We start from the raw sequence: 7,878 nt of genomic DNA, 5'->3' as shown, positions 1-7,878 counted from the left end.
AAGATTTCAGTGAAGGGGAACTTATTTCACCATAATACCGAAACGTAAAATTTTTCTGCTATTTTTCTGAGATAGAATAATATTATTATACTAATCAATGGCAAAAATAGCGTAGTATTTAATATGCTATTTTTTGCTATTTCTTGTGTTGTATAAGTTAATTTTTCATTTTCTTGTGTGCCTCAATAATTTTTTAATTCAGTTTCATAGATGGCGCTTTGGTAATAAATGTGTTGTGCATGTTACCAAAAGTAGGAGGGGTTTGAATGTTCTGTTTACTCTGCGTTTATTGTGTGTGATGGGAAATGTGTAACCTTTTTGTTTGCATTGTAAGGATAAAGTTATATCGTAAAGACATGTGACCAATCGAATGTCTGTTTTCAGCGGAGCTGTAAGAATACCTGCTACCTGATAGTTTCATCAACAAACATCAGGTAATTTTTCAGGCATTTAAAAACTCCGGTGATGGGGTGTCAAATTCAGCAGGGCTTACCTCGCGAATCACACTGGCATGTGCATAAAACAAGCATTGATTGCTTGAAACCCTTGAACAAAAATACACGATTACCTGATATAATTTATTAATTTGTGCTGGATTTTTATAAAATTGATTGTATCCTTTTTAATTGTTTTCGTTTGATTATTGCACGGTGAATCTGTAAGCAGTTAAAATGAAGTCAGCTTCTCTTGCTACCAGATGTCTGAATTGGAGAATTAAAAAAAAAAAAAAAAAGGAGAGAGAGAGAGACCGGCCGCTAGTTAAGACACCGGACCGAACCTCTTGGTAACTCTCTAGGAGGCTTCCGGATTAGCTAGTGTATAATTTCGCTGCCTCTACTCTGCCAGATAGTGACTGGAGGGAGTCCGAGTAGTGTGTATGCGGGGAGCATTGTCGAGGCCACGTTATGTCAAGGATCTGGGTATATTCCTACCACGTGTACGCCATATCCAAAAATTTCATTACTTCATACAGCATGTCCCACCTACTTTTTCTTACTATTGAATACATGTTGAATTGTCAAACTAATAGAGCAAGCTTATCTGCGAAAAGATCTAAACCTCCCAAGGACTTCCTAATTCATTTCACTAATATACGTGGTCTCAATTCTAATCTCAACGATGTCCATTTCCACTTGCAGTCTGCCAAACCCCATATACTATTTCTGACAGAATCTCCGTTATCGGTTGATTCAACTACTGCTCATCTCAGATGCCCAAATTATTCGCTGTATGATTCCTTTCACCTCAAAGGTGGTACTTGTGCATATGTCTGTTTTGATATTCCCTGTCAGAGACTTGGCAATTTGGAATCTCCTCTCTTTGATCTTCTCTGGCTTAAAATCTCTCTACATCATTGTGTCAAATTCATCTGTTGTCTCTACCGTTCTCCCAACTCCACTAATCACTTGGAGCTCTTTGACTTGCTCTCTTTGCAACTTGACTTTCTCCAGTCCAACTTTCCTAACAGTGAGGTAATTTTCCTTGGTGATTTTAATGTTCACAACAGCAGCTGGCTTCCGTTTTCTAGTCACACCGACCCAGCAGGTCAAGATGCTGAGGCTTTTGCAATTACTAATGACCTAGCACAGATTGTTCATTTACCTACAAGAATACCGGACAATCCTAATCATACAGCCAATACATTTGATCTTTTTCTCACAAACAACCCTTCTAAGTACACGGTCGAAGTGAGAGCTCCTTTAGGCACTTCAGATCACAACTTGGTGATTGTCTCTTCTGCAATGGAACCTTTATCTCATGGCTATTCCCAACCTCGGGTTGTTTGGCATTACAAGAATGCAAAATGGGATGATCTGCGAGACTTCTTTTCTTCTTTTCCTTGGTCGGATTACTGTTTCCAAACTTTTGATGTCAACGTTTGCTCAGATCGTGTCAGTGAAATTATTCTTGCAGGAATGGAAACCTTTATCCCACACTCCACTTTAAAATCTTGTCCTTTATTTAAACCTTGGTTTTCCAATAAATGTGCTAAGGCTGTTCAAGAGAAGAATGTTGCATATCGTAATTGGCTTGTTTCTAATTCTTCAGTTTCATTTTCTGCCTACACCAAAGCTTGCAACAATTGTAAAGCAGTCATTAATCAGTCCAAACTAGAGTTTGAACAGGCTAAGAGTAGAAAACTTGCTTCTTGCCCTAATGGTAGCCGAGCATTCTGGTCTCTTGCCAAAGCTATTGGCCGCAACTTTTGCCCATCTCTGCTCCCACCTCTGTCCAAACGGATGCTAGCTGACCTGCTAGCATCCCATTTTTCTCCCAACTCATGTATTAATGATCTTGGTAAAACACCTCCCACCATTCCCAACATGCTCCATTCAATGCCTCCTGTGGTCTTCCGTCAAAAGGATATCAGAAGGATTTTGATGAATCTTGATGCTAAGAAAGCTCCAGGTCCTGATGGTATTTCTCCACTTGTTCTCAAAACCTGTGCTCCTGAACTTACTCCTATTCTTTGCCACCTTTTTTCACTTTCTTATTCCAAAGGTGTTTTTCCTTCTGCTTGGAAATTTGCTCATATCCAGCCAGTTCCTAAAAAGGGTGACAAATCCCTCCCATCCAATTATCGTCCCATTGCAATTACTTCTACTCTTTCTAAAGTAATGAAGAAATCAATTAACCGCCAACTCTTAAACTACCTAGAAACCTTCCGTTTGATCAATGATCGCCAGTATGAATTCCGTCAGTGTCGATTCACTGGTGATATTCTGGCTTATATTACCCATTTATGGACTAATTCAATGGAAAGGTTCGGTGAAACACAAGTAGTTGCTCTTGACATCTCAAAGGCTTTTGATCGTGTTTGGCATAAAGGTCTTCTAAACAAGCTTTCATCTTAAGGTTTGCCAACTGTTTTTAGTAATTGGTTATCCAGTTTTCTCTCTGATCGCTCACTGAGGGTGATGGTAGATGGCTCTCTGTCTTCTAACTTCTCCATTAATGCCGGTGTCCCCCAAGGTTCAGTTCTTTTCCCCACTCTTTTTCTCTTGTATATTAATGACCTTCTTCCATTGACTGGAAATCCTATCCATAGTTTTGCCGATGATAGCACATTGCATTCCACTTTCCATTTTGAGAAACCTTGTCCTGCTCAATCAGCTTCAACTTCTCGAAAATCTGCTACCAATTCCTTAAATGCCGATCTTCAGGTAATTCTCCAATGGGGCAAAGACAACTTAGTTGATTTCATCCCTTCTAAAACACAGTCTTGTCTTATATCTCGCAAAAAGGATTTTTCTGCTCCTATGCTTATCTTTAGTGACACTCTGATTTCTAGGCAAAATGATATATCTCTTTTGGGGATTACCCTGACTTCTAATCTCTCTTGGCACAAGCACATTACAAATATTGCTTCCTCTGCATCTAAAAAACTTGGTTTTCTCTTTCGCTCTCGGCGTTACTTTTCTTCCAAACAGCTGCTCACTCTGTATAAATCGCAAATCCGCCCTGCCATGGAAAATTGTTCTCACATCTGGGGTGGTGCCCCCAAAACCTCTCTCAGGCTTCTTGATTCCATTCAGAAGAGGGCAGTTAGGTTAATTAATGATTCATCTCTAACAGAGTCTCTCCACTCGCTTTCTCATAGACGTACTGTTTCTGCTGCATTCCTCTTCTACAGATACTTCCATGGGCACTGTTCTTCTGAATTGGCTTCTATAATTCCCGCTCTCTCTTTCAAAACAGTCCAAACATGTGCCACCACCAGCCAACATCCATTTACTGTCCAACTTCAAACCCACAGAACCAACTTTTCATCTTCCTCATTTATTCATTCAACTGCCGTTTTCTGGAACAACCTTCCTTCATTCATATTTCCTGAAAATTACAGTTTACAGAAGTTCAAGTCCAATGTCGACAAATATCTTCTTTCGTCTTCTCAATCCCCCAACCTAAGCACAGTACTAAGTACTATAGGTTCTAATACCTCTCGTGTTTGGGGTTCACATAAAAAAAAAAAAAAAAATTTCTGTATCACCGAGCCACCGCTTGACTGCTCACACATAATTAATCCACATCTGCTGTGTCATGGCACTTTGTACAGATAGCTGTCGTGCTTTTCATTATCTTTCCCTTCCAGTTTTGTATTATGAATGCCTTATGAACTGTTTTGTATAATGTGTAATGTTTAAAAGTAGGATTATCACTTTCTCTTCCATTCTTGCCTAATCCAGCTTTAATTCAGAGTGGATAAGGCTATTCTTAAATAGTACCTTCTGTGATTCATAAAACACTATAAGAAACAGTATTTTGCCACAACTCTTAGAAAATTAATTTAGAATAAAAATGCTTATTCTGAATTAAGTGGATTACAAAGTGAATCCTTGACACAAATACCAAGTACAGCTAAGATACCATCTGCCCCTAGCCTTGTCATCCACCAACTACTTTCGTCTTAGTATATTAGTTGATATGGCTTATTGTGTATTTATGTCTACACAGTTATGTGTTAATGTACAAATTTTCTTTTTTTGTGGACTGAAAAACCAACAATAATTCTAACAGTATTTAAACCCACACTTCTCAAAATGAGTGACAAGTGGTGAATCTGTTGCTGTCATGGAGGACCTGCATTGTTCATTTAATTCATTGCACTACCTATCCTAAATTGTTTTAGAACTACTATGTGATATTATTGGGATCATCATCAGCCATTTTCAATCCACTGCAGGATGAAGGCCTCTCCAGCAACTTTCCAGTTCGTTCTGTTTTGTGCAATGGCAATCCATTTACTACCTACAAACTCATGAATTTTATCTATCCATTTCTGCCGTTGTCTTCCAGGTTTTCTTCTAGCTCCTCTTGGGTACCATTCTGTTATTTTCTTAGTCCATCTGTCATCATGTCTTCGAGCTATGTGACCTGCCCAAGACCATTTTAGTTCTTTAGTTTTGATAAGAATGTCCTTTACTTGAGTTTGCTGCCTAATCCATGTGTTTCTCTTCTTATCTAACAGTCTGATTCCCAATATAATTCGTTTCATTCTTCGCTGTGTAGTTCTCAGCTTCTCTTCCATTCTTTTGGTGAGTGCCCAAGTTTCACTTCCATAAGTCATGGTGGGGAGTATACATTGGTTTGTTATTTTACATTTCGGACAAACTGTGATATTGCTCCTCAGTATGTGACTATATTTCCTGAATGCCATCCGTCTGAAACTTATTCTTCTCTTGACTTCCAGCCATTTATCATTATTACAGCTAATGACTTGTCCCAGATAAGTATATGACTCCACCTTTTCAATTACTGCTCCTTCAATCATTATGTCCCTTTCTGTGGCATACTTGTTCATCATTACTTTTGTTTTAGCCATATTCATCTTTAGTCAAAAATCCTTACTAACTGTACATAACTGATTAAGATTTTCTTCTAATTGTTTGCGATCATGGTTTATGATCACAATGTCATCTGCAAATCTTAAATGGTTTTGGTACTCTCCATTCACACTGACTCCTTTCTGCAACCAGTCTTAATCTTCTGAAAGCTTCCTCAAGGGTAGCAGTAAACAACTTTGGAAATAGTCTCCTTGTCAAACTCCTTCCTCAATTTTAAATTTGCTACTGTCTTTGTCTAGTCTATTAAAGGAGGTAGCATTCTCATATATTTTCTTCAAAATCATAATATATGGGGTGTCTATACCTTTTCTTTCCAGTGCCCGAAACATTGCCTTATGCTGTATGGAGTCAAATGCCTTTTCATAATCCACAAATGCCAGGCATAATGGTGTTTTATATTCATTTGCTTTCTCCATTAGCTGCGATATTAGCTTGCTCTTTCGGTTGATTCACATCAAGTATTCTTTATAATCTGTTAGTAATGACCCTTGTGAACAACTGGTAGATGTGGGATAACAAGCTAATTGGTCTATATTTTCCAATTTCTGATTATTCTCCTTTCTTATGCAGCAAAACTATGAGTGCATTATTCCACTCCTTAGGTGTCACACCTTTCCTAATGTATTTTGTGAAGAGTTGCCAGTTTCTGTGTCATGTCTCTTCCTTCCAATTTTAACAACTCTACAGTAACTTGATCCTCACCCGGGGCTTTCTGATTCTTCAATGCATATTCTACCTCATCAGGAAGAATATTGGGTAAGTCATACATGTTACTTACTTGTGATCCATCTTCTCCCGCTGCTGGCATCATTCCCTCACTCCTTATATAATTCTTTGTAGTAGTCTTCTGCAATTTGAATTGTCTTCTCTGTATTTGTAACTACACCATCTCTATTCAGTTTCAGTATCATTTGTCTTTCTGTATTACTGATGGCTGCCGATTTAAGTTCTTTGTTTTCCCTTAATGCTTGTTCTACTTTTCTTGTGTTAAATCTTCTTATGCCCTCTCTGAGTCTTTCTAATGGCTTTGCATAACTCAGTATACTCAATTCTCTCCTTGTTTATCTTGCTCTTCATTTGCCATCTCTGGTTCATCATGACAAGTGTTTCTTGACTAATTGTTTTCTTCTTTGGATTTCTTTTTACCTATAGGTTTCTTGGGCTTTATCACTTGCATAAAGTTGTATTTCTCGTCGATATTTTGGTACTGAAAGGTCTGCAGAAGCTCAAACTTGTTCTTAAGTTTCAGTACATACTGCTTTTTCTCCTCTTCTGTTATCTTGAAAACCTTCATATTATTTGCTCAAGTCTGTTTTTTTTTTTTTTTTTTTCTTTTCTTACATCTATATCGTGTGCATCTTACCATTCTGTGATCACTTCCAACCTTTACCTTGTTCAGGACAGTAACATCATTCACAATATATCTTCTGTTAGTGAGGATGAAGGTGATTTCATTAGTTATTAATCCATTTGGGATTCCATGTCCACTTTCTGTTCACCCTTTTCTTGAAAAAAAAGTGTTCATTACTGACATTTCTTGAGATTCTGCAAATTCCACAAGTCTTTCATTTCTTTCACTAATTCCAAAATTTCCTATAGTTTTCCTTTTTGCACTGTTTTGTCTCTTTTTAATCTTAGCATTGGGGTCCTCCATAATGATGGTGTAGTGGGTTTTCTGCTCATCTAGAAGTCTCTCAATTTCGGTGTATATTTCTTCATCATCATGGCTCGACATTGGTGCATAAATCAATATAACCTTTAGCTTGTACCTCTTAGAAATCCTGAGTAGTAGTCTTGACACACTTGGTGATGTACTTTTGAATTCCAAAATGTTGTTTTTTATATCTTTATGGGCCAGAAAGCCAACTCCACCTTCACTCTTTTCACTGTTTCCATTGGTGTACAGCAGATTTCCACTTGCTAAACGTATGAGTGATTAATTTCTTCTTCTTTCAGCCAACCGATGATATTCCAATTCACATTTCTAATTCCTTTTCCAGCTCTAATATCCTGTCTTCACCGATGAATGATCTTATGTTGTAACAGGCCAAGTTCAGTTTCCATGCATGGCAGCTTGGTCATACCCAGAGATCCTTAGCGTCCTCTGCCTCCACCCTGATCCCATCACTGCCATTAGAGGGGGAGTGAAAGCTGCTGAGGACTGAGAGCCATTTGTTTCATCACGTTGTCATGTGCTGGAGGGTTTGGTCTTTTCCTCTTCACGCTGAACAGGTTTCTTGAAGATATGATGCACCATTATTGTGATATCATGCACCATCTTATTTCTGTTACCCTTTAAGGGGTCATGCATCAATCCCATTATACTTCAGGGATTGATTATACATCAATCCCATACCCCCACCCCCCTCTTGCATTCTAAATTACTCCATTCACTCAACAATATCATACAATACCTTTCAAGACAAGTTTATGCTCCAATGTTTATATTAATGATTCAGGGTATTTCCAAACAATTAGTAAAAATTAACAGATGAAAATAGAGCTTGAAGATGCATATACTTCAGGGTTACAG

The 7,878-nt window shown here is 38.1% G+C and overlaps 1 protein-coding gene across 1 annotated transcript in view; it reads left to right on the top strand.

The window, feature by feature from the left end:
* Positions 1-304: 304 nt before the first annotated feature.
* The window catches only part of dor (vacuolar protein sorting-associated protein 18 dor), a 139,610-nt gene continuing 132,036 nt past the window's right edge, over positions 305-7,878 (top strand). Inside the window, exon 1 of the mRNA XM_090372563.1 lies at positions 305-434. The gene's annotated coding sequence lies outside the window, so the exon portion shown is untranslated. The remainder of the gene's footprint in view (positions 435-7,878) is intronic.

Source organism: Mastigoproctus giganteus, chromosome 4, assembly GCF_048544385.1.
Source record: "Mastigoproctus giganteus isolate SK-2022 chromosome 4, ASM4854438v1, whole genome shotgun sequence".
NCBI lineage: Eukaryota > Metazoa > Arthropoda > Arachnida > Uropygi > Thelyphonidae > Mastigoproctus > Mastigoproctus giganteus.
Note: the sequence above shows the minus strand (reverse complement) of the source record. Positions and strands in the feature narration are given on the sequence as shown.